Source organism: Phalangium opilio, unplaced genomic scaffold (assembly GCF_054372755.1).
Source record: "Phalangium opilio isolate 3A_F unplaced genomic scaffold, DU_Popi_V2 ptg000092l_1, whole genome shotgun sequence".
Taxonomy (NCBI): domain Eukaryota; kingdom Metazoa; phylum Arthropoda; class Arachnida; order Opiliones; family Phalangiidae; genus Phalangium; species Phalangium opilio.
Genome location: NW_028324197.1, coordinates 1994600 through 2020560, shown reverse-complemented (window position 1 = coordinate 2020560; position 25961 = coordinate 1994600). Strand labels below are relative to the sequence as shown.

Below are 25961 nucleotides of genomic sequence, written 5' to 3'. Positions count from 1 at the left end.
ATGGCCCTAGATTACTTTCCTAAACCCCAGTATATTTCAACTATGCTCATATAAATAAAACAATAACAGTAGCAGTAGCGCCTAAAACCGTCAGGAACCACAGGTAAATTTATTAAAATAATACCATACCTAGTTTTTTTGGGCAAGTTCTGGCAAAATGGCCTTCTTTTCGGCAGTTGTAACATATTTTTTTTCCTCTGGGTCTCTTACCCCCTCTCCCACCTCCTCTCCCACCTCCTCTTCCACCTCCTCTCCCACCTCCTCTTCCACCTTCTCTTCCACCTCCTCTCCCACCTCCTCTTCCACCTCCTCTCCCACCACGTACACCACCATTGCCGGGACCGCTATCCCCAAAACTGTTGAAAACAGTAACTTTACAACCCGTTACGTTCATTTTGCTAAGCCTAAACAATAGACGACAAATTAGTTGATTTAAACAACAAAAAATGCCATTATTTTTCATTCATTTTTAATCTCGGCAACTAAATTAAGTGTTGATAAATCTAATTTTACGCCGAAGTTTAAAAACAAATGGAAAATTATGACTTATTAAATTATTGCATATCAGATCTTACTTTTGATGTAACAGTTTTGTTTGAAAAATTAGGGATAAAATGAGGTTTTCCTATTGGCTATAACCAAAGAGACGCTATTGGCTATCGCCAAAGAGTGACGCGCCATTTAGCGGTAGTTTTGGAAACTGCTCTAACGGAGTATTGGGAGTAAGGAAGGAGGAAGGCGAGGCTGTACATTTCGCAAGGCTTAAGTTATAGGAACATAAGTTATGTTCCACATAACAGCGTTAACAACATGGTGCCTAGCAAAAAGTATTGCTGTGTCCCACAGTGTAATTCCAGATTAAAACTAAATTTCCCAGGTTGAAGTATGCATAGTTCTCCAAAAGAAATGAAGTTTCGTAAATAATGGAAACGCGTCCTTAAAATTCGAAAATATGTTTCAAATCAGGTACTTGTATGCAGTTTGCATTTCAAGAATAAGAATACTGATTAATTTTTTCCCCGGTTAGTTCTTTTTTTTAAGTATTATGAATTGAAGACCGGGATTTAATGTGCTTGTTACTTCAGATATGCCGACAAGGAAAAGGAAACTAAAGCTTGGAACTTGCCCTTCACAATGCTTGCTTATATTGACCCACGACAAAATTATTTCCGAAGTTAACAGAAAGAAAGTTAAGGGAAGGAAGCAACCGGCTGATAATCGACAAAGAAACTTAAAAAGTGATTCAGAACCTTCAACTTATAGCCGGTCGAATTCAGAAAGAGAAATAGATGCCCCAGTATGCACTGACAAGCAAGCAAATAATGAATTTGGTTTGAATTCTTCCGAAACTGAGGTCTGTGAGCTGACATCAAGAGAGAAAAGATGTTTCAGTGCAACTGAACACTTACTTTTCTGAGCCCTTTAGTATTATGAATTCAGTTAAAACTGAGAAGGATTTAAACCGTATGATCGGTATTTCCAATTTCAAATTATTTTACGCCCTTGTGGAATCTATGACGATGTTAATAAATTTTAAAGTTCACATCCCAATAAAAGGACTTTCTCTTCTTGTTTTAATGAAAATTAAACTAAACTTGACGTACGATGTTCTTTCTACTGTGTTTAATATGTCTGATACCAGTTGCCGCAAATACTTTAAACAAACAGTATTTATTGTGGCTAATGTTTTTAAATGCGCAATCAAATGGCCCTCTAGGGAAGAAATCATTAATTGCATGCCAAAATGTTTTAAAGGCTTTGAAAAAACTGTGGTGGTATTGGAATGTTTCAAAATTACAATAGAAAAACCTTAATGCCTTAAATGTAAAATCTAGTCTCATAAAAAGGGTAACCATATGGTTAAAATTTTGGTTGGCGTATCTCCTGCTGCTTTGATTGCATTTTTGAGTAGAGCTTATGGAGGAAGAGCATCTGACTAATTCATTACTTTCCACAGTAAAGTATTGGACAAGTTAACACCCAATGTTGACACATGCATGGTAGATAAAGGATTCAAAATAGAGAAGGAATGTTTAGAAAAAGGAATTAAAATTTTTATTCCACCATTTCTGAAAAAATCTAAACAGTTTGCGGAAAAGAAATCACTTAAAACTTTAAAATACCAAAAGCAAGGGTGCACGCAGTGAGAGTGATACAAAGATTAAAACTTTTTTCAATCTTTAATGAAAACCTGGATTGAGAGATGACATATTTCATTAACCCTTTGTTTTTAATTGCAGCTGGTATTGTAAATATGTCATCACCAATGTAAATTAGATGAAGTTAGATTTTAATAAAATGGATATTTGGTTTTTAAAAAAATTTAATTGACTCAGTTTTACAATTTCATCACAATAATTTATGTAGTAAAAAACAATTTTAACCAATTTGAAATAAAAATGTCTATTTTACTACAGTGACTAGTATGTTTTTGTAATTTTTGCTATAAGTGACCATGTGACATTGTTCCAAATTTTAAACAGCTATCCCCAACTGAATCCGTCCATAATAACCTTTGTTTTTTCTTAAAAAATTACTTCATCATTTTTCTCCTCCCGTTTTTAAATATGGAATCTGCTTTGGTTCAATTATCACGGGGATTGAAATGGTGGCTCCTTCAGTGGGACACTTTATTTCCAATAACAAAGTAGCTTTACTGATGTTGTGTCATTTCCTAATTGAGTATTTTTGTGCCCCTAAAAATTTAACTTTTTAAGATGCTTTTCAGTTTATAGTGGCCAGCTGAAAGTTTGCAATGCAGCCTATCTTTGTTATGAAGAGCCATAGCAGTACATGAAGCTCTGATTAACAGCTAAACAGTGTTTACATTTTATGGTTAATCCTGCAGCACAAAGGCTGAATTCTTCTTTCCATCAAAAGTTGCAGAGGTTAACGGTAATAGTATATGCGCTGCACTTCTTTATTCATTGTAAAGGCACCCACCTGTAAACAAGCCACATGCTTAGTGTCGCCATTATTATTATTATTATTATTATTATTATTCATCTTCACCTTTCAATTGACAAATTATTTTTAAGAGGCTGAGCCCCTGAAAATCACTTTGTTTTTTAAACCATAGCTCTCTACGATTGTTAAGCCTCGGTCGTCTCTACTTTGTATGCTGCATAATATGACGTGCTTGCACTTTTTATTTATTTATAAAATATTCTCCTGACCTTCCAGTTCCATTAGACATCGTTTTCAATCTCCTTCGTTGTTATACGCGTATTTATAAAATCCAGACAATGATATCTTAAACTTCTCAACTTTTTAAATACTTTATTCTTAAAATTGTGCTATTATTGTTATTGATAAACACATCGTACTCCGTTAAAGAGGCCATTTTGAAAACCCTACAGTGTTGTGTCGAACTCAGAGCAAAAAAAAAAAAAAAGAATGTCGAACAGCGTGGGAAATAAGGCGGTGGCACAGGGCAAATGACCAGTTTAAAAATTGCCTGGACCAGTTTAAAAATTAAATCGGAGGGGGGTCAGTGGTCCACAGGACCACTAAGAAAATTCAAGGGTTTCCAGAGTCCAGACATTAGCTAATATATTTTAATTATCCACTTCTTCAATTTAGCAGACGACGCGCCCTGGTCAGTGGTCATGGACCAGTTTATTTATTCCAGGCCAGAGGGGTCGCTGGCCCAATGTCCAGTTTAAAAAAAATCCTTATTTCCCACCCTGGTGTCGATAGTCGATAGAGAAGTAGTTCAGTTCAGATTTTTACCATTGGTAACCAAATCCTAGTCAAGGACCGTAGGACTGAATGAACCGAGGTGAACCAACATTGCTGAAAAATTACCGCGAGACAAGATTGGGCCAGAATTCACCTCGTGGATTCATGGTCACGTTTCACTTATAAAATTTGACCAGAAGAACCCTATTTACTTCTGATTTAACCCTTATTTTCGTCCGTATATTTCTTGTCCAGTCAAGGACTTTGCGTTGGTTAAAGGTAATCTTCAAGGAAGTTTTAATAATCTCGATTAAACTTTTAAGCCGTATTTAGGCTTTTATTTAGGCTTCTATCTTTACAGGCCTTGGCCTTCTGTGGTACACTGTTACTAAATAAAGTATTATTAGTTTTTTTGTTATCCTTTTTTTGTACATAAACTGTACTAATAACTTTCATTTTCATTAAGGTATTTTTTCATATCGTTCGAGTATTTCTCATTTTTTGTATTATTTAACATATTTTTATGTATATTTCATTCAGGTTATTACAATATTAAGACGTGATTTTTATTTATTTTTGTATATCAAATAAATCTGGATGTACTTTGGATTCGCAGTTCTGCGTGTGAATTGTGTCTCCAATTATTTCGTATCTTTTGCAGTTACAAAGTGTTCTGTGTGAATAGGATATCTTTGTGATATTATAGTGTTCTGCGTGAACCATTCTATCTAATATCTTTGTGATTCCAAAGTGTTCTGCGTGAACCACTCTTTTGAATATCTTTGTGATTCCAAAGTGTTCTGCGTGAACCAATCTATTGAATATCTTTGTGATTTCAAAAGTGTTCTGTGTGAACCACTATATTGGATATCTTTACGATACCAAAGTCTTCTGTGAGAACAACTTAATTGGATCATTACGATACCAAAGTCTCTTGTGTGAACTATTTAATTGGTTTCAATATTATTTACAATGGTTTCTCGAGAAACAGCTAAGAGACAAAAAAACCAACAACGTTGGTTAAAACAGAGTAAAGCTTTGAAAACAAAGCAAGCTAAACAACTTGTGGATATGAAATACTATTTGAAAAGCAAGGAGTATTATCAGAAAAGAAATTCAAAATGGTATGCAACCCACAAATCTCCGATTGAGAGAGCAAAGAAAAATAAGAGATCTATGCCACCAGGTGCCGCCACTAGTGGTTTGACAAACAACAAAAAGACTAGTAAGAAACATTTTCCAGTGGGTAAAAAAGGTTTCGCGACAAAAAAACTAAATAAAGGAATTTTTAAGACGAGAAACAAGAAATTCATAGCTGAAAGTTTCAAACGATTTTTAGTGACAAGGCTCACTGAAAGATTATCTGCGACAAAATCTTTGGACAGCTTGACTAAAGAGGGGAATACAAAGTTACTCTCTCGAAACCTAAAATGCCAATTGCTAGCGGGTAAAATTTTACACTTGAAAAGGCAATTATATTCGGCATACAATTACCATCTTAAAGGGATGGTTAGTGAATTTCAGGATTTTGTCAAAAAAATCAAACAAATTGGGTCTGTTAATCAGAACAATTTAACGCATATAGTGGGTGGTAAAAGGCTTCACAGTAGTCACAAAGAGGCCTATTTCCATGAAACCACCTATTACCCAATTGGATATAATGGAAAAATACTGAAAAATGACCACGAATTACGCTATGCCAAAGTTATCCAACTTGATGCTGATGGGCATGTTCGTAAAGTGCTGAGAGACTGTGTTATCAATGGCAATAAAGAATTATTCGTTGACGAAACGGGCAATTTCGTTGACATTAATAATAACAACAAAGCTGATGATGTTGAGAGAGTCTTTCAAGTAAATGATTCGGGAGTGGTTACGAACCTTTTCAACATTGTTGAAACTGAGGAGAAGAATCCGAAAAGAAATTTCGTGGTCAATGAAAGTGGTCTTATTGAAACTAAACCCAAAACCGTTTATTGGGAATGCAGTGATATATGTAATGTTCGAACTAGAGCCATTGCGAAAGTGCTAACTTTCATAAATACGGTTGCAAATGCGAATGAAAAATCACTGACTAAAATTTTTGAGTCTGATTTGGACCTTTGCGAACTAAAAAGACAATTTTGTAAAAAATCAAACGTGTTTATACCACCAGATGGGGACGAAATAGTGGTGAGAGTAGTTCCGTTCCTTGGACACACTTTTTACTGCCCTGATAGCGAAGAGTGCCAAAGTCATTTGCGTTCTTTCGCTGAACTCGCTCCTCATTATTCGGGAATTAGAACTATTCTGAATAAGATCTATCAAGTCAAAGCGTTGCTCAACGCGTTAACGAAAATTTCAACTGAAATTGAAAGTGGTGATTATGATTCTCTCACCAAAATCATGGGGGAATTGAGAAAAATCCTTGACGCACGAGGAAAAAATGTAAATAACGAGCAAAACAACGCGTCCACAGGGAGCGAAAACGCTCCAAGACCGAGTCTTGATGAAAGCGAAATCTTGAATCTTTACGAAACTCAATTCGTTCGAGCGGCGTTAAATAATAACGAATTTCATGACACTCCCTGTGACTGCTGCCAAAGATTGTTCAAAAAATCTGATTTAAGAGCAATAGAAAAAATGGTAGACAGTGCTGTTTTCGATAACGAGGCCTATCTGATATTAAGAGCTGGATGGATAATGAACAATTCAGAAACTAGAGAGGCAGACAAGCTTCTATGCCGTTACTGCTCTACGGATTTACGAAAGGGAAAAGTTCCCATCAGAAGCTTCCTAAACAACTTGTTGGTTGACAGTCCTCCACCAGATGTCACTGATTTAAACATGTTTGAGAAAGTTTTAATTCAGCTTGTGAAGCCCTTCCACACTGTGGTACGGTTAGGTACTAAAACCAATTCAAACATGCAGTTCGGTACGGTTAAAGCTTTAAAGGGAAGAGTAATTTATCTTCCAATACCCGTGGAGAGTAATTTGAAGATGATTCCCAAGACATTGCCCAAAAATCACGAACTGCATATCTTGGTGAATGGCGTTCCCACTGCGGACAAAAAAGTTTGGCAACAGGTTGTTTGCCTCGAAAAAGTGTTGAAAGCGTTCACTGTGCTGAAAAATATTAATCCTTTGTATAAAGACATTGATATTTCGGCAATGAACGAGGAATATATTTGTGGAACGCAAGAAATTGAAGGAAATGAAAATTCATTGACTCCCCATGAATTACTGAGCGTAACAGATCCACTTGCGTTGATTAACGATGGATCTGATGCGGTGACACGCGCTTCCGCTGCGCTTCCAATAGAAGGGCCAGCGGATAGTCCTCACGACGTCCAACGTGACCAAAACGCTTCGAACATGCAGGAGCTGGATAAAAATCAGTCTAGCCTTGCACCAGGCAACGACTACAAAATTTTAACACAGCCCGAGGCTTTGTTGCGAAAACTTTCTGAGGATGAAGCCAATGATCTGTACGATCACTACTCTATTCATCCGGTGAACGTCCAACCACCGAAAGATTTATTGACCGCTTACCAAATGAAGCGCGTCGAAGCCGAGCCAGTTAGCACTTGGGACAAAAACTTGGAATACTTGAGCTTCGTTCATTTGTTCCCCAAGGGTCGCTACGGCAAGCACGATGATAGACCATTTGGGAAATTAACTGAAACAGAGTATCGTTTATCTCGTCTTTTGAACAAAAGTCCAATTTTTAGACGAGATTACGCCTATATGTTTCATTGTTATCAAGAATGCGAAATGAAGGCGATCTCTAGCAGTTTGAACTACGTTCTTCGTGTTAAAAAACCCATGCCAATTGGGGTTGAAAATTTGCTCAATCGAGTTGAATCCGGCGATAAAGAACTTGAGAGTAATTTAGCTACTTTCTTGGGTCATATTCGAGGAACGAAGGACTACTGGTACAAGGTCCTTAGGTGCGTTTTGGCGATGATACGGGAATTTGGTCCTCCCACGTGGCTCTTGACTTTTAATCCGGCCGAATACGATGATTTGGAACTGCACGATCACTTGAGAAAAATTAATTCAGACGTTCCAGGAGTAGAATCGATGACGGTGGTTGAATTGTTGAATCTCGACCCACTTAGCGTCAATTTGCACTTTCACAACAAAGTTCGTACGCTGCTAAACAACTTTGTTTTGTGTAAGCAAAATCCAGTTCTTGGCATGATAGAACATCATTTTTGGCGGGTTGAATACCAATCACGAGGTTTACCTCACTACCACATGCTTTTGTGGGCCAAGGACGCTCCAAAGATCGGAACTTCTTCGACCGAGACTATTTTGGATTACGTGCAAAAACACGTCACGTGTTCGATGCCAAGCGCATCCGTAAGCCCGGAACTGCACCGGCTGGTAAAAAAATTCCAAACTCATAAATGCACCTCCAGTTGTTATAAGAAGGTCAAAAATTCTAAAAAGGGATTGAAAGTGTGTCGTTACGGTTTCCCTCGAAACGTAACAAACGTTGCCACTATGAATGCCGTTGGATCAGTTACTCGTCACCGTAAAATGAAAAAGGTGCAGAAACGACTGTACGACTTGCCAAGAAAACAGCACGAAGTTTTAATCAATGATTATAATCCCGCGCTACTATTGGCTTCCAAAGCCAACATGGATTTGCAATTTGTCGCTGACAAATCGGAAATAGTGGCAAACTATGTCACTGCGTACGTCACAAAGGGAGACCGGGCTGACATGGATCAAAGTTTTGCCGAGTTAGGGCACGAAAGTTTGTCCAAAAGATTATTTGCCTATAGATTGAAATCACTGACTTCTAAGTCAGTAGGCATATACGAAGCTATGGATCTTATGTTGGGCCAAGATCTTTACAACAAATCCGACACCACTAAATTTATAAACACTAACTTGAAAGAAAACCGATCGAGAATTTTGAAAGGTTACAAGGAACTCGAACGTTTGAGGGAAACTGACCCCGAAAGCAAGGACACTTACCTAAAAGGGTTCGTCGACGACAAGTATCCAAATCGTCCCGACAGCTTGGAAAATCTTAGTTTGCGGGAATTTGGACGGTTTTACGATTATGCGAAGCACTCTGATGGTGTCGAGAAAAATGCGAATGTAATCGAGTTGAAAAACAATCTGGGTTTCATGAGAAAGAGAATTAAGCCCTACATAGTAGAGCACTACATTCACGACCCGATAGAGGAGAAAGAAAAGTATTGTCACGCTCTACTGATCCTCTTCAAACCGTGGCGTGACGAAAATGAGCTATTGGGCGAGTTTGAAACCTACGCGGATGCTTTCGAAAACTCGCTTTCAGTGTTAAAAGATATGAGAGAATATCACGAGAAACTCTCGGTTTCCAAAGAAGTTGAAAAGAAACGGAAGGCTTCTAAAAAGGCGAAAGAGCCAGAAACCATAATTTCTGAGGCCGAAAGTGAAGACGATGAAAATGCGCTACAAGGGAAAGAAATTGTTATCGAAACCGAACACGCGATGGCTGATGTGGAAGCTGCCATGGAAATGAATTTCGAGACTGATGTTGACAATGTGGCGTCACTAAACTCGGATCAAAGGCGAATATATGATCAGATCATGAATCACTTCTCCCAAGAGGGAGAAAAGTCTAGAAACAAGTGCCTTTTTGTGTCGGGACCTGGTGGCACTGGCAAATCGTTTCTTATCGACACTCTCGCCAACGCCGTAAGGCGACGTTTTCAAAATCCTGCTAGCGTGGCAATTGCCGCGCCAACGGGTTTGGCAGCGTTGAATGTTAATGGCGTAACATTACACAGATTACTAATGTTGCCGGTAGATCATGGGCGTATCGCCGAATACCATTCCCTGAGTTCTGACAATATGAGCATTATGAAAGAAACTTTGGGAAATTTAAAACTGTTAATTATTGATGAAATTTCTATGGTCTCTTCGGTGTTACTGACTCACGTTCACTTGAGGCTGAACGAATTTTGGGAAATGAACCAACCATTTGGTGGAGTTGTATTTATCCTTGTTTTGGGAGACTTTTTCCAATTGCCTCCGGTTCAAGGAAATCCCGCGTTTATCAAAATCACTTCCGAAGAAGCCAGACTTAGATTCAATTGCATCGGAGGAAGTGATCTTTGGAAGTTTTTTAAATACGATGAACTAACGCAAAATGTTAGACAAGCCAAAGACCAAAGTTACGGCGACATTCTTAGCAGAGTTAGAATTGGAAATATTTCCGAAGCTGATGTTACAACCCTAGAATCTAGATTGGTTGAGGGAGGAAAAAACATCGAGGTGGCTATGGAGCTTTTCATTAAGCTGTCCAATGAAGGGTTTCAACCAATTTGTTTGATGCCTAAATTAGCCATGTGCGATAAATTCAACTTTGAAATGCTGCGAAAAAGCGGCGAAAAAGTTGAAAGTATTCCTTGTCAGGATAGACTCGCAGACTGTGACAAAAAAATGAATAAAAACATTCTCGGGAGGCTGCAAAGGCTAGAAAACGAACCGTCCAAAACGGGCGTGTACTCACTTATTTTGAATGTTTTGCAGGTACAAAGTGTTCTTTGTGAACCACTCTATTGTATATCTTTGTGATTCCAAAGTGTTCTGTGTGAATCACTCTATTGGATATCTTTGTGATTCCAAAGTGTTCTGTGTGAATCACTCAATTGAATATCTTTGTGATTCAAAAGTGTTCTGTGTGAATCGCTCTATTGGATATCTTTGTGATTCCAAAGTGTTCTTTGTGAATCGCTCTATTAGATATCTTTGTGATTCCAAAGTGTTCTGTGTGAACCGTTATATTGGATAACTTTACGATACATCCTGCCAGAGATGGACGAATAGTTTCCTACTGCCTTAGAGTAATTCATGACTAGGTAAAATTATCGGCCCTCGAGAAAGTTTAAGGTTTACGTTGGTTCAAGGTTCATTTCGGAGTCGTCTTGGCAATAGCTGTTAAAAGGGATCGAGCGGAGGGAGGGTTGTAGGGCCTAGCTATTGCTACGAGAGAAAAAAAAACACGAATCTTGCTTTAATTATAGAATTTCCAAGAGGTAAAAAAACTAAAAGCGTAACCCCTGTTAGTAAAGCGTTGCAATGAAATTAAATTTCTTAATAAGCTCGTAAAAAGGCTACTTAAAACTGAACAGACTTGTTGAACTGAAATTTAGACACTAGTATCCAAATTTTAAACCAATATCAATTCCAATTAATTTTTTCAAAGGGTTCACTAAATATCAGTTTCACAACTTCACTACCAACGCTCTACATATTTTAACGTTAAGACACTCTTTAAATTTATACATTACGCATTTTAAAAAGTTAAAAAAATCTAAACAAATTTTAAGTCATTACAACTAGAACACCCAAATAGCTTAAATTTTTTATTTAAATAATATCTTTTATTATATCCTTTTCTTTGTATAATTTTTGTATAATATACCAGTAATTGTATTTTGGCTTAGAAATATATGAACTAATTTAATTGTCTGATTAACTAACACTCTACACTTTGTGTAGAAGTTGATTTTAAAGTGTAATAGAACTTTTCACTATTGTCGTCACCAAAAAAATATAGACATTGTCACCAAAAAAATATAGACATTGCCCCCATAAAAAAAAATAACTAAACTATTTTTTTCAATCAAATTATTCCAGGAAGTTTTGCATATTCTCTTAGTGTTTCTAAACAGCTAAGGTAATCTATCTGCGTGACAGGTAACTTTTCCTATAAATCAACAGGGGTAGAATTTGCAAAAAGTTTCTGGAAAATTTAAAAAAAACATATTTTTAAGTTTAATAACCATTTCATTGTCTTTTTGGTAACCCATGCACGCAGTGTTCTTTTACTTTAAGCTAATAGTTGCGTGACAAAATTTTTAAAACATAGCCAGTAAATGGTAAAGTTTTACTTCAACCCGACCCCCCCCCCCCGCCCATTTACACAACTGATATAACCAAGTACAACATTCTTTCGACAAATCCGTAATTTCCTATGGTATCAACATGCGCCAACAGAAAGATATTTCATCATAGCCAACACGAGTAAAATAAAATACTTAAAATGTACAGTTAAAAACACGATGCCCAATAGAACTTCCCGAACTATCATTATGGAAGAAACCAACAAGACCTACGACAGACACGATATATCAAGAAATATCCATATCTCTACTGATATTCAGACGCTTTGGAGTGGCACGTTCAAAGAGTGAAAGTGACTTAGGATCAAGAACAACAAAGATGTACAAAGAAACAACCTTTGTGTTGGCTTCAACTATATCAATTACAAAAAATACATCTCAATTCTTCAACTTCGCTACATAACTCCTTTACGACTTGGCAAGCGGTCCACAAACAAATAGAAGCTCGTAAAAGGATTCGCAAAATAACTTCTTCAAACAAAGGTTGCCTAATAACGGCTGTATATGTACTGTCGGAAGTTTAGCTCACTTCTGTAAGCCTAGCTTCTGGGCGACAAAGTTTTGAGGGAATAAGGGACTTGTCAGAATGCCTACCCTACAGGAACTGGCTACCCCGTGTCCAGAGGGTGCTGAAATACCCCAAATCCCCCTCCTTCACCACCCGATTAAACCTCAATTACTTCACTCGTTAATCTTTCATCACCGTGGACTATCAATTCAATTTGCATTGAAACTTCGTAATTAGAACCATCGCAGTTCAATTTGCATTGAAACTTCTCAATTAAAACCATCGCAATTCAATTTGCAATGAAACTTCTCAATTAAAACCATCGTAGTTCAATTTGCAATGAAACTTCTCAATTAAAACCATCGCAATTCAATTTGCGTTGAAACTTCGTAATTAAAACCATCGCAATTCAATTTACATTGAAACTTCGTAATTAAAACCATCGCAATTCAATTTACATTGAAACTTCGTAATTAAAACCATCGCAATGAACGTTTGACAAACAAAACAAGCTCGATGAAATCAGTAATTAAAGATGTCAATCAATGACACTCACCAACCACTAACGCTATCAAGCAATAATGCATACGAAAAATGTTTATGAAATGAATTAGAATTATCACTAACAATTAAAGGGCATCTGAAAAACTCATATTTTACATCAACATATCAGTACGCTTTTAAAAAGCATCTTTAAAAATGTTAAAGGTGATTTAACAAAAACACCCCTGCCCCCCCCCCTTTATAGAAGACAAAAAAATTACTCTTTTTCTGGCAACTAGGCTATTATAAGTTCCCAATTTGAGAGTTCTAGGATTACATGTATATAAACACTTTTTAAAAATGGAATCTTTCACTTGAGAGATTATCAAAATTATTATAGGCATTCAACAATAATGTTGGACTCTTAAGTCCATCCTTCACGTATGATTGTCTTTGAAAATTTCATTAATCTCTTCAATGATTACATAGTGAAACTTACATTTACTACTGAATTGAGAATTTTACGAGAACAAATCACTAATTATTTTAAATACCATTCTGGGGACAACAGTTAGGAAGCTACGAATAAAACCTTATAAAATACGCAACTATTAGCTTAAACATGGAAAACAAAAATATTACTAGAAAAAAAAATTTAATAATACAATTCATAATAACAAATAAACCATGGGAATTTAAGCCCAAATTAAATGCTGTAAATAAATGCAGCTATACCAAACCAAAAGTGTACATAAAATAAATCTTTTGTGCATTAACAGAACATCATCATACGTGTTTAAAGCTTTTAAAATACTCAAAAAAATAAATATTCATAATGTTATTTAATTCTTTAATGATTCACGAGGAATTATTGAACAAAAGTTAACTTCAAAATTCCAGATAATGTTATAATTTTTCATTAAAGAACTCTTTTCTTGAATAAAATTATTGACCATAAATTTTATAGTTATTAAATTACTGTACTCAAGACCTAAATAGCTGACAACACGTAATTTCACGATTCATTTCATAAGTATAAATAAATAGTTATTTTCAATGCTTAATGCTAAGGCTAAACAGTTCCATTGCCTGCCCTAACACGGTGCCTAATATTCTACCCTACAATTTTTCAATACCAAAGTCAGAAACCAACTAGAAGTCAATACGAGGGCGGACCTTAAGTAGCTTATGCCAGCTTTTTCAAAAACACACAAAAAAATCTCTAACAGTACCAAAGTAGCGATGTTGCACTAAATTTGCGCCTGTTATTGTTTTCAAATTATTTTCAAATTGCCCCATTTAGAACGATATTACTAAATTGGATGTTTTTCCACCAAAATATTGCTACCTTTCCCAAATTATTGGTAGTTGGTTTATTTATAGTCAGGTTTACCAGAAATTGACTATTTCACCAACTGGCGGAATAAGACATACTTTAAAGTCATTCATGTTGAACGTGATTAAGAATGATCTACGTGGGAACATCTGGTATATTTCTGGTCAACCCCCATCGGGAATTAATTAATAATGCCGATTCTATGGTATGTGGAAATCGGAAATTAAATAATAACGCCGATTCTATGTTATAATTCAATACGCGATGAAATAATGGCTAATAGCAACCCCGGTTTCAACATTAAAATAAATTAATAAACAATTAAGACTGAAGTGGCAGATATTAATCAAAAATGTCTTGATTAGAATCAAGACTTAAAAAAGTATCGATAAGACTGAGGTTATCACTTGACTTAAGGTTCAGATATTAATTTTTCTTTTTAATTGAAACTTAAAGGCATGCTTAAGAAAAAACAACGTTCCATTACCGTTTTCCGTTGAAATAACTTATTTTACAGGTAATCAATTTCAAAAATTTACTTATCTCGGGTTTTCGGGCACAATTCCATTCCCCCAAAACATTTTATCATTACATTAATTACTTTTGAGAGATAACGTGTCAAAATAAGCTTTAAAACAATAAAAAACTGAATGAGCGGTCTGTTTAGACATGACCAACACTTTCAAATCAGTGTTGCCAATGTTAGAAAGTGGATTTCCTCACTTCCATTTTAAAATTTCACTCATTTCCCGCACCCCCTTTTTTACAGTCATATTTATCTGGATTATTTTATCCTACTAAGCTTAATATGGAATATCACTCCGCATGGATTTGACAATATGTACAAATGCTCCAAAATGCTATAAAGCTTAAAAATTCTCAAAATATGCTTTCTTTCTTTTTCAGTGCCAAACTTAAAATCACCGAATTTATTTCAAAATGTCGCTTGAAATTATTAAACCGGACAAAATTTTGTAAAATACACAAATTTTAACTGCACAGTCTTCACTATTAACCCTTTAACAGGAAAATTCTGACATCTGATCGATTTCGGAAAAATATTACCTTTTCCCCACAAAATTACCCACACATTGGCAACTCAGCTTTAAAAAGTTACAACAAGCACCCTTTCGAGACATGTCCAAAACAAATTAGTGCTTAACCCGCTAATAGTGCGACCACGGAGAATTGATGTAAACTGTAGTTGAAATATCATCATGTGCGACCAGCGGCACTGAATAGTCTCTAAACATTGTTTCAAACTAGACAGAGAAATAGTTGAGTAGCATTAATCATGTCCTGAGCTATGAGAATGAACAGTATGACTGTTGACTGAGGTACACTAGACATTACATCATTTTGCATAAGCACGAGTAAAAATCTAACTGTCCCTAATTAATTTTCCGCCATTGTTTTCAACTGTTTCACTGCGAAGCATGCCGGGCACAAATGGGGGAACATTTTAAAACTAAAAGTCATACACGTACTCTCTCAAAAGTAATTAATGTAATGATAAAATGTTTTGGGGGAATGGAATTGTGCCCGAAAACCCGAGATAAGTAAATTTTTGAAATTGATTACCTGTAAAATAAGTTATTTCAACGGAAAACGGTAATGGAACGTTGTTTTTTCTTAAGCATGCCTTTTAGTTTCAATTAAAAAGAAAAATTAATATCTGAACCTTAAGTCAAGTGATAACCTCAGTCTTATCGATACTTTTTTAAGTCTTGATTCTAATCAAGACATTTTTGATTAATAGTTGATTTAGATATGCATTTATGCAAACAATAGGGTAACAGTTCCGACGAGATAATTTAGTTAATTTACTGGAATATTCAGAATTCATATCGCTTCAAAGAAAGGGCTCCGTGGCTTAGTGGTTAAAGCACCTCTGTAGTAAACAGGAGATCATGAGTTCGATCCTTGTAGGAGCCTCGCTGTTATATTACTTGATCTAGATTTCGTAGCTATTAAAATATGAAAAGTTAAAACAATAGTGTAAAAATTCCGATGAATTAATTTAGTTAAATTACTGGAATATTCAGCATTCATGTCGCTTCAAAGCAAGGGCTCCGTGGCTTAGTGGTTAAAGCGCCTGTCTCGTAAACAGGAGATCATGAGATCGATTCTCGTCGGAGCCCTGCTGTTATGTTACTTGAACTAGATTTCGTAGCTATTAAATTTTGAAAAATTAAAAATAATAGTTGATTTAGATATGCATATATGCAAACAAAAGGGTAACAATTCCGATGAGATAATTTAGTTAATTTACTGAAAAATTCAGCATTCATGTCACTTCAAAGCAAGGGCTCCGTGGCTTAGTGGTTAAAGCGCCTGTCCAGTAAACAGGAGATCATGAGTTCGATTCTCGTCGGAGCCTCGCTGTGATTTTACTTGATCTAGATTTCGTAGCTATTAAATTTTGAAAAATTAAAACAATAGGGTAAAAATTCCGATGAGTTAATTTAGTAAAATTACTGGAATATTCAGCATTCATATCGCTTCAAAGAAGGGCTCCGTGGTTAAAGCGGCTGTCTTGTAAACAGGAGATCATGAGTTCGATTCTCGTCGGAGCCTCGCTGTTTTGTTACTTGAACTAGATTTCGTAGCTAATAAATTTTGAAAAATTAAAAATAATAGTTGATTTAGATTTGCATTTATGCAAAAAATAGGGTAAAAGTTCCGATGAGATAATTTAGTTAAATTATTGAAATATTTAGCATTCATGTCGCTCAAGCAAGGGCTCCGTGGCTTAGTTGTTAAAGCGCCTGTCTAGTAATCTGGAGATCATGAGATCGATTCTCGTCTGATCCTCGCTGTTATGTTTTTTGAACTAAATTTCGTAGCTATATAATTTTGAAAAATTAAAATAATAGGGCAAAAGTTCCGATGAGATAATTTAGTTAATTTACTGAAATATTCTGCATTCATATCGCACCAAAGCAAGGGCTCCGTGGCTTAGTGGTTAAAGCGCCTGTCTTGTAAGCAGGAGATCAAGTGTTCGATTCTCGTCGGAGCCTCGCTGTTATATTAATTGAACTAGATTTCGAAGCTATTAAATTTTGAAAAATTAAAAATAATAGTTGATTTAGATATGCATATATGCAAACAATAGTGTAAAAGTTCCGATGAGATAATTTATTTAATTTACTGGAATATTCAGAATTCATATCGCTTCAAAGCAAGGGCTCCGTGGCGTTGTGGTTAAAGCGACTGTGTAGTAAACAGGAGAGCATGAGTTCGATTCTCGTCGGAGCCTCGCTGTTATGTTACTTGAACTAGATTTCGTAGCTATCAAATTTTGAAAAATTAATATAATAGGGTAAAAATTTCGATGAGTTATTTTAGTTAAATTACTGGAATATTCAGCATTCATGTCGCTTCAAAGCAAGGGCTCCGTGGCTTAGTGGTTAAAGCGCCTGTCTCGTAAACAGGAGATAAAGAGTTCGATTCTCGTCGGAGCATCGCTGTTATGTTACTTGAACTAGATTTCGTAGCTATTAAATTTTGAAAAATTAAAAATAATAGTTGATTTAAATAAGCAAATATGCAAACAATAGGGTAACAGTTCCGATGAGATAATTTAGTTAGTTTACTGAAAAATTCAGCATTCATGTCGCTTCAAAGCAAGGGTTCCGTGGCTTAGTGTTTAAAGCGCCTGTTTAGCAAACAGGAGATCATGAGATCGATTCTCGTCGGAGTCTCGCTGTTATTTTACTTGAACTAGATTTCGTAGCTATCAAATTTTGAAAAAATTAAAAATAATAGTTGATTTAGATATGCATTTATGCAAACAATAGGGTAACAGTTCCGACGAGATAATTTAGTTAATTTACTGGAATATTCAGAATTCATATCGCTTCAAAGAAAGGGCTCCGTGGCTTAGTGGTTAAAGCACCTCTCTAGTAAACAGGAGATCATGAGTTCGATCCTTGTAGGAGACTCGCTGTTATATTACTTGATCTAGATTTCGTAGCTATTAAAATATGAAAAGTTAAAACAATAGTGTAAAAATTCCGATGAATTAATTTAGTTAAATTACTGGAATATTCAGCATTCATGTCGCTTCAAAGCAAGGGCTCCGTGGCTTAGTGGTTAAAGCGCCTGTCTCGTAAACAGGAGATCATGAGTTCGATTCTCGTCGGAGCCTCGCTGTTATATTTCTTGAACTAGATTTCGTAGCTATGAAATTTTGAAAAAATTAAAAATAATAGTTGATTTAGATATTCATTTATGCAAACAATAGGGTAACAGTTCCGATGAGATAATTTATTTAATTACTGGAATATTCAGAATTCATATCGCTTCAAAGCAAGGGCTCGTGGCGTTGTGGTTAAAGCGACTGTGTAGTAAACAGGAGAGCATGAGTTCGATTCTCGTCGGAGCCTCGCTGTTATGTTACTTGAACTAGATTTCGTAGCTATAAAATTTTGAAAAATTAAAAATAATAGTTGATTTAGATATGCATATGTGCAAACAATAGGATAACAGTTCCGATGAGATAATTTAGCTAATTTACTGAAATGTTCAGAATTCATATCGCTTCAATGCGAGGGCTCCGTGGCTTAGTTGTTAAAGGGCCTGTCTAGTAAACAGGAGATTATGAGTTCGATTCTCGTTGGAGCCTTGCTGTTATGTTACTTGAACTAGATTTCGTAGCTATCAAATTTTGAAAAATTAAAATAATGGGTAAAAATTTCAATGAGTTAATTTAGTTAAATTACTTTAATATTCAGCATTCATGTCGATTCAAAGCAAGGGCTCCGTGGCTTATTGGTTAAAGCGGCTGTCTTGTAAACAGGAGATCATGAGTTCGATTCTCGTCGGAGCCTCGCTGTTTTGTTACTTGAACTAGATTTCGTAGCTAATAAATTTTTAAAAATTAAAAATAATAGTTGATTTAGATTTGCATTTATGCAAAAAATAGGGTAAAAGTTCCGATGAGATAATTTAGTTAAATTATTGGAATATTCTGCATTCATGTCGCTCAAGCAAGGGCTCCGTGGGTTAGTGGTTAAAGCGCCTGTCTAGTAATCAGGAGATCATGAGATCGATTCTCGTCGGAGCCTCGCTGTTATGTTTTTTGAACTAGATTTCGTAGCTATATAATTTTGAAAAATTAAAATAATAGGGCAAAAGTTCCGATGAGATAATTTACTTAATTTCCTGAAATATACTGCATTCATATCGCTTCAAAGCAAGGGCTCCGTGGCTTAGTGGTTAAAGCGCCTGTCTCGTAAAAGGAGATCATGAGATCGATTCTCGTCGGAGCCTCGCTGTTATGTTACTTGAACGAGATTTCGTAGCTATTAAATTTTGAAAAATTAAAACAATAGGGTAAAAATTCTGATGAGTTAATTAAGTTAAATTACTGGAATATTCAGCATTCATGTCGCTTCAATGCAAGGGCTCCGTGGCTTAGTGGTTAAAGCGCCTGTCTCGTAAACAGGAGATCATGAGTTCGATTCTCGTCGGAGCCTCGCTGTTATGTTACTTGATCTCGATTTCATAGCTATTAAATTTTGAAAAATAAAAACAATAGGGTAAAAATTCCGATGATATAATTTAGTTAATTTACTGAAATATTCAGCATTCATATCGCTTCAAAGCAAGGGCTCCGTGGCTTAGTGGTTAAAGCGAAAGTCTAGTAAACAGGAGAGCATGAGTTCTATTCTCGTCGGAGCCTCGCTGTTATATTACTTGAACTAGATTTCGTAGCTATCAAATTTTGAAAAAATTAAAAATAATAGTTGATTTAGATACGCATTTATGCAAACAATAGGGTAACAGTTCCGACGAGATAATTTAGTTAATTTACTGGAATATTCAGAATTCATATCGCTTCAAAGCAAGGGCTCCGTGGCTTAGTGGTTAAAGCGCCTGTCTAGTAAACAGGAGATCATGAGTTCGATCCTTGTAGGAGCCTCGCTGTTATATTACTTGATCTAGATTTCGTAGCTATTAAAATATGAAAAGTTAAAACAATAGTGTAAAAATTCAGATGAGTTAGTTTAGTTAAATTACTGGAATATTCAGCATTCATGTCGCTTCAAAGCAAGGGCTCCGTGGCTTAGTGGTTAAAGCGCCTGTCTAGTAATCAGGAGATCATCAGATCGATTCTCTTCGGAGCCTCGCTGTTTGGTTTTTTGAACTAGATTTCGTGGCTATATAATTTTGAAAAATTAAAATAATAGGGCAAAAGTTCCGATGAGATAATTTAGTTAATTTACTGAAATATTCTGCATTCATATCGATCCAAAGCAAGGGCTCCGTGGCTTAGTGGTTAAAGCGCCTGTCTTGTAAACAGCAGATCAAGAGTTCGATTCTCGTCGGAGCCTCGCTGTTATATTAATTGAACTAGATTTCGAAGCTATTAAATTTTGAAAAATTAAAAATAATAGTTGATTTAGATATGCATATATGCAAACAATAGTGTAAAAGTTCCGATGAGATAATTTAGTTAATTTACTGGAATGTTCAGAATTCATATCGCTTCAAAGCGAGGGCTCCGTGGCGTAGTGGTTAAAGCGACTGTCTTGTAAACAGGAGATCAAGAGTTCGATTCTCGTCGGAGCCTCGCTGTTATATTAATTGAACTAGATTTCGAAGCTATTAAATTTTGAAAAATTAAAAATAATAGTTGATTTAGATATGCATATATGCAAACAATAGTGTATAAGTTCCCATAAGATAATTTAGTTAATTTCCTGAAATATACTGCATTCATATCGCTTCAAAGCAAGGGCTCCGTGGCTTAGTGGTTAAAGCGCCTGTCTCGTAAACAGGAGATCATGAGATCGATTCTCGTCGGAGCCTCGCTGTTATGTTACTTGAACGAGATTTCGTAGCTATTAAATTTTGAAAAATTAAAACAATAGGGTAAAAATTCCGATGAGTTAATTAAGTTAAATTACTGGAATATTCAGCATTCATGTCACTGCAAAGCAAGGGCTCCGTGGCTTAGTGGTTAAAGCGCCTGTCTCGTAAACAGGAGATCATGAGTTCGATTCACGTGGGAGCCTCGCTGTTATGTTACTTGATCTCGATTTCATAGCTATTAAATTTTGAAAAATTAAAACAATAGTGTAAAAATTCCGATGATATAATTTAGTTAATTTACTGAAATATTCAGCATTCATATCGCTTCAAAGCAAGGGCTCCGTGGCTTAGTGGTTAAAGCGAAAGTCTAGTAAACAGGAGAGCCAGAGTTCTATTCTCGTCGGAGCCTCGCTGTTATATTACTTGAACTAGATTTCGTAGCTATCAAATTTTGAAAAAATTAAAAATAATAGTTGATTTAGATATGCATTTATGCAAACAATAGGGTAACAGTTCCGACGAGATAATTTAGTTAATTTACTGGAATATTCAGAATTCATATCGCTTCAAAGAAAGGGCTCCGTGGCTTAGTGGTTAAAGCGCCTGTCTAGTAAACAGGAGATCATGAGTTCGATCCTTGTAGGAGCCTCGCTGTTATATTACTTGATCTAGATTTCGTAGCTATTAAAATATGAAAAGTTAAAACAATAGTGTAAAAATTCCGATGAGTTAGTTTAGTTAAATTACTGGAATATTCAGCATTCATGTCGCTTCAAAGCAAGGGCTCCGTGGCTTAGTGGTTAAAGCGCCTGTCTCGTAAACAGGAGATCATGTGTTCGATTCTCGACGGAGCCTCGCTGTTATATTACATGAACTAGATTTCGTAGCTATGAAATTTTGAAAAAATTAAAAATAATAGTTGATTTAGATATTCATTTATGCAAACAATAGGGTAACAGTTCCGATGAGATAATTTATTTAATTACTGGAATATTCAGAACTCATATCGCTTCAAAGCAAGGGCTCCGTGGCGTTGTGGTTAAAGCGACTGTGTAGTAAACAGGAGAGCATGAGTTCGATTCTCGTCGGAGCCTCGCTGTTATGTTACTTGAAAAAGATTTCGTAGCTATTAAATTTTGAAAAATTAAAAATAATAGTTGATTTAGATATGCATATGTGCAAACAATAGGATAACAGTTCCGATGAGATAATTTAGTTAATTTACTGAAATGTTCAGAATTCATATCGCTTCAATGCTAGGGCTCCGTGGCTTAGTTGTTAAAGAGCCTGTCTAGTAAACAGGAGATTATGTGTTCGATTCTCGTTGGAGCCTTGCTGTTATGTTACTTGATCTAGATTTCGTAGCTATTAAAATATGAAAAGTTAAAACAATAGTGTAAAAATTCCGATGAGTTAGTTTAGTTAAATTACTGGAATATTCAGCATTCATGTCGCTTCAAAGCAAGGGCTCCGTGGCTTAGTGGTTAAAGCGCCTGTCTCGTAAACAGGAGATTATGAGTTCGATTCTCGTCGGAGCCTCGCTGTTATATTACTTGAACTAGATTTCGTAGCTATGAAATTTTGAAAAAATTAAAAATAATAGTTGATTTAGATATTCATTTATGCAAACAATAGGGTAACAGTTCCGATGAGATAATTTATTTAATTACTGGAATATTCAGAATTCATATCGCTTCAAAGCAAGGGCTCCGTGGCGTTGTGGTTAAAGCGACTGTGTAGTAAACAGGAGAGCATGAGTTCGATTCTCGTCGGAGCATCGCTGTTATGTTACTTGAACAAGATTTCGTAGCTATTAAATTTTGAAAAATTAAAAATAATAGTTGATTTAGATATGCATATGTGCAAACAATAGGATAACAGTTCCGATGAGATAATTTAGTTAATTTACTGAAATGTTCAGAATTCATATCGCTTCAATGCGAGGACTCCGTGGCTTAGTTGTTAAAGGGCCTGTCTAGTAAACAGGAGATTATGAGTTCGATTCTCGTTGGAGCCTTGCTGTTAAGTTACTTGAACTAGATTTCGTAGCTATCAAAGTTTGAAAAATTAAAATAATGGGTAAAAATTTCAAGGAGTTAATTGTAAATTACTGGAATATTCAGCATTCATGTCGCTTCAAAGCAAGGACTCCGTGGCTTAGTGGTTAAAGCGCCTGTCTCGTAAACGGGAGATCATGAGTTCGATTCTCGACGGAGCCTCGATGTTATTTTACTTGATCTAGATTTCGTAGCTATTAAATTTTGAAAAATTAAAACAATAGGGTAAAAATTCCGATGAGTTAATTTAGTAAAATTACTGGAATATTCAGCATTCATATCGCTTCAAAGAAAGGCTCCGTGGCTTAGTGGTTAAAGCGGCTGTCTTGTAAACAGGAGATCATGAGTTCGATTCTCGTCGGAGCCTCGCTGTTTTGTTACTTGAACTAGATTTCGTAGCTAATAAATTTTGAAAAATTAAAAATAATAGTTGATTTAGATTTGCATTTATGCAAAAAATAGGGTAAAAGTTCCGATGAGTTAATTTAGTTAAATTATTGGAATATTCTGCATTCATGTCGCTCAAGCAAGGGCTCCGTGGCTTAGTGGTTAAAGCGCCTGTCTAGTAATCAGGAGATCTTGAGATCGATTCTCGTCGGATCCTCGCTGTTATGTTTTTTGAACTAGATTTCGTAGCTATATAATTTTGAAAAATTAAAATAATAGGGCAAAAGTTCCGATGAGATAATTTAGTTAATTTACTGAAATATTCTGCATTCATATCGCTCCAAAGCAAGGGCTCCGTGGCTTAGTGGTTAAAGCGCCTGTCTTGTAAACAGGAGATCAAGAGTTCGATTCTCGTCGGAGCCTCGCTGTTATATTAATTTTACTAGATTTCGAAGCTATTAAATTTTGAAAAATTAAAAATAATAGTTGATTTAAATAAGCAAATATGCAAACAATAGGGTAACAGTTCCGATGAGATAATTTAGTTAGTTTACTGAAAAATTCAGCATTCATGTCGCTTCAAAGCAAGGGTTCAGTGGCTTAGTGGTTAAAGCGCCTGTCTAGCAAACAGGAGATCATGAGTTCGATTCTCGTCGGAGTCTCGCTGTTATTTTACTTGAACTAGATTTCGTAGCTATCAAATTTTGAAAAAATTAAAAATAATAGTTGATTTAGATATGCATTTATGCAAACAATAGGGTAACAGTTCCGACGAGATAATTTAGTTAATTTACTGGAATATTCAGAATTCATATCGCTTCAAAGAAAGGGCTCCGTGGCTTAGTGGTTAAAGCACCTCTCTAGTAAACAGGAGATCATGAGTTCGATTCTCGTTGGAGCCTTGCTGTTATGTTACTTGATCTAGATTTCGTAGCTATTAAAATATGAAAAGTTAAAACAATAGTGTAAAAATTCCGATGAGTTAGTTTAGTTAAATTACTGGAATATTCAGCATTCATGTCGCTTCAAAGCAAGGGCTCCGTGGCTTAGTGGTTAAAGCGCCTGTCTCGTAAACAGGAGATTATGAGTTCGATTCTCGTCGGAGCCTCGCTGTTATATTACTTGAACTAGATTTCGTAGCTATGAAATTTTGAAAAAATTAAAAATAATAGTTGATTTAGATATTCATTTATGCAAACAATAGGGTAACAGTTCCGATGAGATAATTTATTTAATTACTGGAATATTCAGAATTCATATCGCTTCAAAGCAAGGGCTCCGTGGCGTTGTGGTTAAAGCGACTGTGTAGTAAACAGGAGAGCATGAGTTCGATTCTCGTCGGAGCATCGCTGTTATGTTACTTGAACAAGATTTCGTAGCTATTAAATTTTGAAAAATTAAAAATAATAGTTGATTTAGATATGCATATGTGCAAACAATAGGATAACAGTTCCGATGAGATAATTTAGTTAATTTACTGAAATGTTCAGAATTCATATCGCTTCAATGCGAGGACTCCGTGGCTTAGTTGTTAAAGGGCCTGTCTAGTAAACAGGAGATTATGAGTTCGATTCTCGTTGGAGCCTTGCTGTTAAGTTACTTGAACTAGATTTCGTAGCTATCAAAGTTTGAAAAATTAAAATAATGGGTAAAAATTTCAAGGAGTTAATTGTAAATTACTGGAATATTCAGCATTCATGTCGCTTCAAAGCAAGGACTCCGTGGCTTAGTGGTTAAAGCGCCTGTCTCGTAAACAGGAGATCATGAGTTCGATTCTCGACGGAGCCTCGATGTTATTTTACTTGATCTAGATTTCGTAGCTATTAAATTTTGAAAAATTAAAACAATAGGGTAAAAATTCCGATGAGTTAATTTAGTAAAATTACTGGAATATTCAGCATTCATATCGCTTCAAAGAAAGGCTCCGTGGCTTAGTGGTTAAAGCGGCTGTCTTGTAAACAGGAGATCATGAGTTCGATTCTCGTCGGAGCCTCGCTGTTTTGTTACTTGAACTAGATTTCGTAGCTAATAAATTTTGAAAAATTAAAAATAATAGTTGATTTAGATTTGCATTTATGCAAAAAATAGGGTAAAAGTTCCGATGAGTTAATTTAGTTAAATTATTGGAATATTCTGCATTCATGTCGCTCAAGCAAGGGCTCCGTGGCTTAGTGGTTAAAGCGCCTGTCTAGTAATCAGGAGATCTTGAGATCGATTCTCGTCGGATCCTCGCTGTTATGTTTTTTGAACTAGATTTCGTAGCTATATAATTTTGAAAAATTAAAATAATAGGGCAAAAGTTCCGATGAGATAATTTAGTTAATTTACTGAAATATTCTGCATTCATATCGCTCCAAAGCAAGGGCTCCGTGGCTTAGTGGTTAAAGCGCCTGTCTTGTAAACAGGAGATCAAGAGTTCGATTCTCGTCGGAGCCTCGCTGTTATATTAATTTTACTAGATTTCGAAGCTATTAAATTTTGAAAAATTAAAAATAATAGTTGATTTAAATAAGCAAATATGCAAACAATAGGGTAACAGTTCCGATGAGATAATTTAGTTAGTTTACTGAAAAATTCAGCATTCATGTCGCTTCAAAGCAAGGGTTCAGTGGCTTAGTGGTTAAAGCGCCTGTCTAGCAAACAGGAGATCATGAGTTCGATTCTCGTCGGAGTCTCGCTGTTATTTTACTTGAACTAGATTTCGTAGCTATCAAATTTTGAAAAAATTAAAAATAATAGTTGATTTAGATATGCATTTATGCAAACAATAGGGTAACAGTTCCGACGAGATAATTTAG

General features: G+C 35.7%; 20 non-coding genes across 20 annotated transcripts; all 20 read left to right on the top strand.

The window, feature by feature from the left end:
* Window positions 1-15968: 15968 nt before the first annotated feature.
* TRNAT-CGU (transfer RNA threonine (anticodon CGU)) lies at window positions 15969-16041 on the top strand. Its single transcript has one exon. It is a non-coding gene; the product is annotated as a tRNA-Thr (tRNA).
* Window positions 16042-16207: 166 nt separating this feature from the next.
* On the top strand, window positions 16208-16280 carry TRNAT-AGU (transfer RNA threonine (anticodon AGU)). Its single transcript has one exon. It is a non-coding gene; the product is annotated as a tRNA-Thr (tRNA).
* A 567-nt stretch (window positions 16281-16847) lies between these two features.
* On the top strand, window positions 16848-16920 carry TRNAT-UGU (transfer RNA threonine (anticodon UGU)). Its single transcript has one exon. It is a non-coding gene; the product is annotated as a tRNA-Thr (tRNA).
* Window positions 16921-17292: 372 nt separating this feature from the next.
* On the top strand, window positions 17293-17367 carry TRNAT-CGU (transfer RNA threonine (anticodon CGU)). The gene has a single exon. It is a non-coding gene; the product is annotated as a tRNA-Thr (tRNA).
* A 610-nt stretch (window positions 17368-17977) lies between these two features.
* TRNAT-CGU (transfer RNA threonine (anticodon CGU)) lies at window positions 17978-18050 on the top strand. The gene has a single exon. It is a non-coding gene; the product is annotated as a tRNA-Thr (tRNA).
* Window positions 18051-19307: 1257 nt separating this feature from the next.
* TRNAT-CGU (transfer RNA threonine (anticodon CGU)) lies at window positions 19308-19380 on the top strand. Its single transcript has one exon. It is a non-coding gene; the product is annotated as a tRNA-Thr (tRNA).
* Window positions 19381-20165: 785 nt separating this feature from the next.
* On the top strand, window positions 20166-20238 carry TRNAT-UGU (transfer RNA threonine (anticodon UGU)). Its single transcript has one exon. It is a non-coding gene; the product is annotated as a tRNA-Thr (tRNA).
* Window positions 20239-20643: 405 nt separating this feature from the next.
* Window positions 20644-20716, top strand: TRNAT-CGU (transfer RNA threonine (anticodon CGU)). The gene has a single exon. It is a non-coding gene; the product is annotated as a tRNA-Thr (tRNA).
* A 133-nt stretch (window positions 20717-20849) lies between these two features.
* Window positions 20850-20922, top strand: TRNAT-CGU (transfer RNA threonine (anticodon CGU)). Its single transcript has one exon. It is a non-coding gene; the product is annotated as a tRNA-Thr (tRNA).
* Window positions 20923-21501: 579 nt separating this feature from the next.
* Window positions 21502-21574, top strand: TRNAT-CGU (transfer RNA threonine (anticodon CGU)). Its single transcript has one exon. It is a non-coding gene; the product is annotated as a tRNA-Thr (tRNA).
* A 611-nt stretch (window positions 21575-22185) lies between these two features.
* Window positions 22186-22258, top strand: TRNAT-CGU (transfer RNA threonine (anticodon CGU)). Its single transcript has one exon. It is a non-coding gene; the product is annotated as a tRNA-Thr (tRNA).
* Window positions 22259-22864: 606 nt separating this feature from the next.
* TRNAT-CGU (transfer RNA threonine (anticodon CGU)) lies at window positions 22865-22938 on the top strand. Its single transcript has one exon. It is a non-coding gene; the product is annotated as a tRNA-Thr (tRNA).
* A 132-nt stretch (window positions 22939-23070) lies between these two features.
* TRNAT-UGU (transfer RNA threonine (anticodon UGU)) lies at window positions 23071-23143 on the top strand. The gene has a single exon. It is a non-coding gene; the product is annotated as a tRNA-Thr (tRNA).
* Window positions 23144-23513: 370 nt separating this feature from the next.
* Window positions 23514-23586, top strand: TRNAT-UGU (transfer RNA threonine (anticodon UGU)). Its single transcript has one exon. It is a non-coding gene; the product is annotated as a tRNA-Thr (tRNA).
* A 166-nt stretch (window positions 23587-23752) lies between these two features.
* On the top strand, window positions 23753-23825 carry TRNAA-AGC (transfer RNA alanine (anticodon AGC)). Its single transcript has one exon. It is a non-coding gene; the product is annotated as a tRNA-Ala (tRNA).
* Window positions 23826-24198: 373 nt separating this feature from the next.
* On the top strand, window positions 24199-24271 carry TRNAT-CGU (transfer RNA threonine (anticodon CGU)). The gene has a single exon. It is a non-coding gene; the product is annotated as a tRNA-Thr (tRNA).
* Window positions 24272-24877: 606 nt separating this feature from the next.
* On the top strand, window positions 24878-24951 carry TRNAT-CGU (transfer RNA threonine (anticodon CGU)). The gene has a single exon. It is a non-coding gene; the product is annotated as a tRNA-Thr (tRNA).
* A 132-nt stretch (window positions 24952-25083) lies between these two features.
* Window positions 25084-25156, top strand: TRNAT-UGU (transfer RNA threonine (anticodon UGU)). Its single transcript has one exon. It is a non-coding gene; the product is annotated as a tRNA-Thr (tRNA).
* Window positions 25157-25526: 370 nt separating this feature from the next.
* On the top strand, window positions 25527-25599 carry TRNAT-UGU (transfer RNA threonine (anticodon UGU)). Its single transcript has one exon. It is a non-coding gene; the product is annotated as a tRNA-Thr (tRNA).
* A 166-nt stretch (window positions 25600-25765) lies between these two features.
* TRNAA-AGC (transfer RNA alanine (anticodon AGC)) lies at window positions 25766-25838 on the top strand. Its single transcript has one exon. It is a non-coding gene; the product is annotated as a tRNA-Ala (tRNA).
* The last annotated feature ends 123 nt before the right edge of the window (window positions 25839-25961 follow it).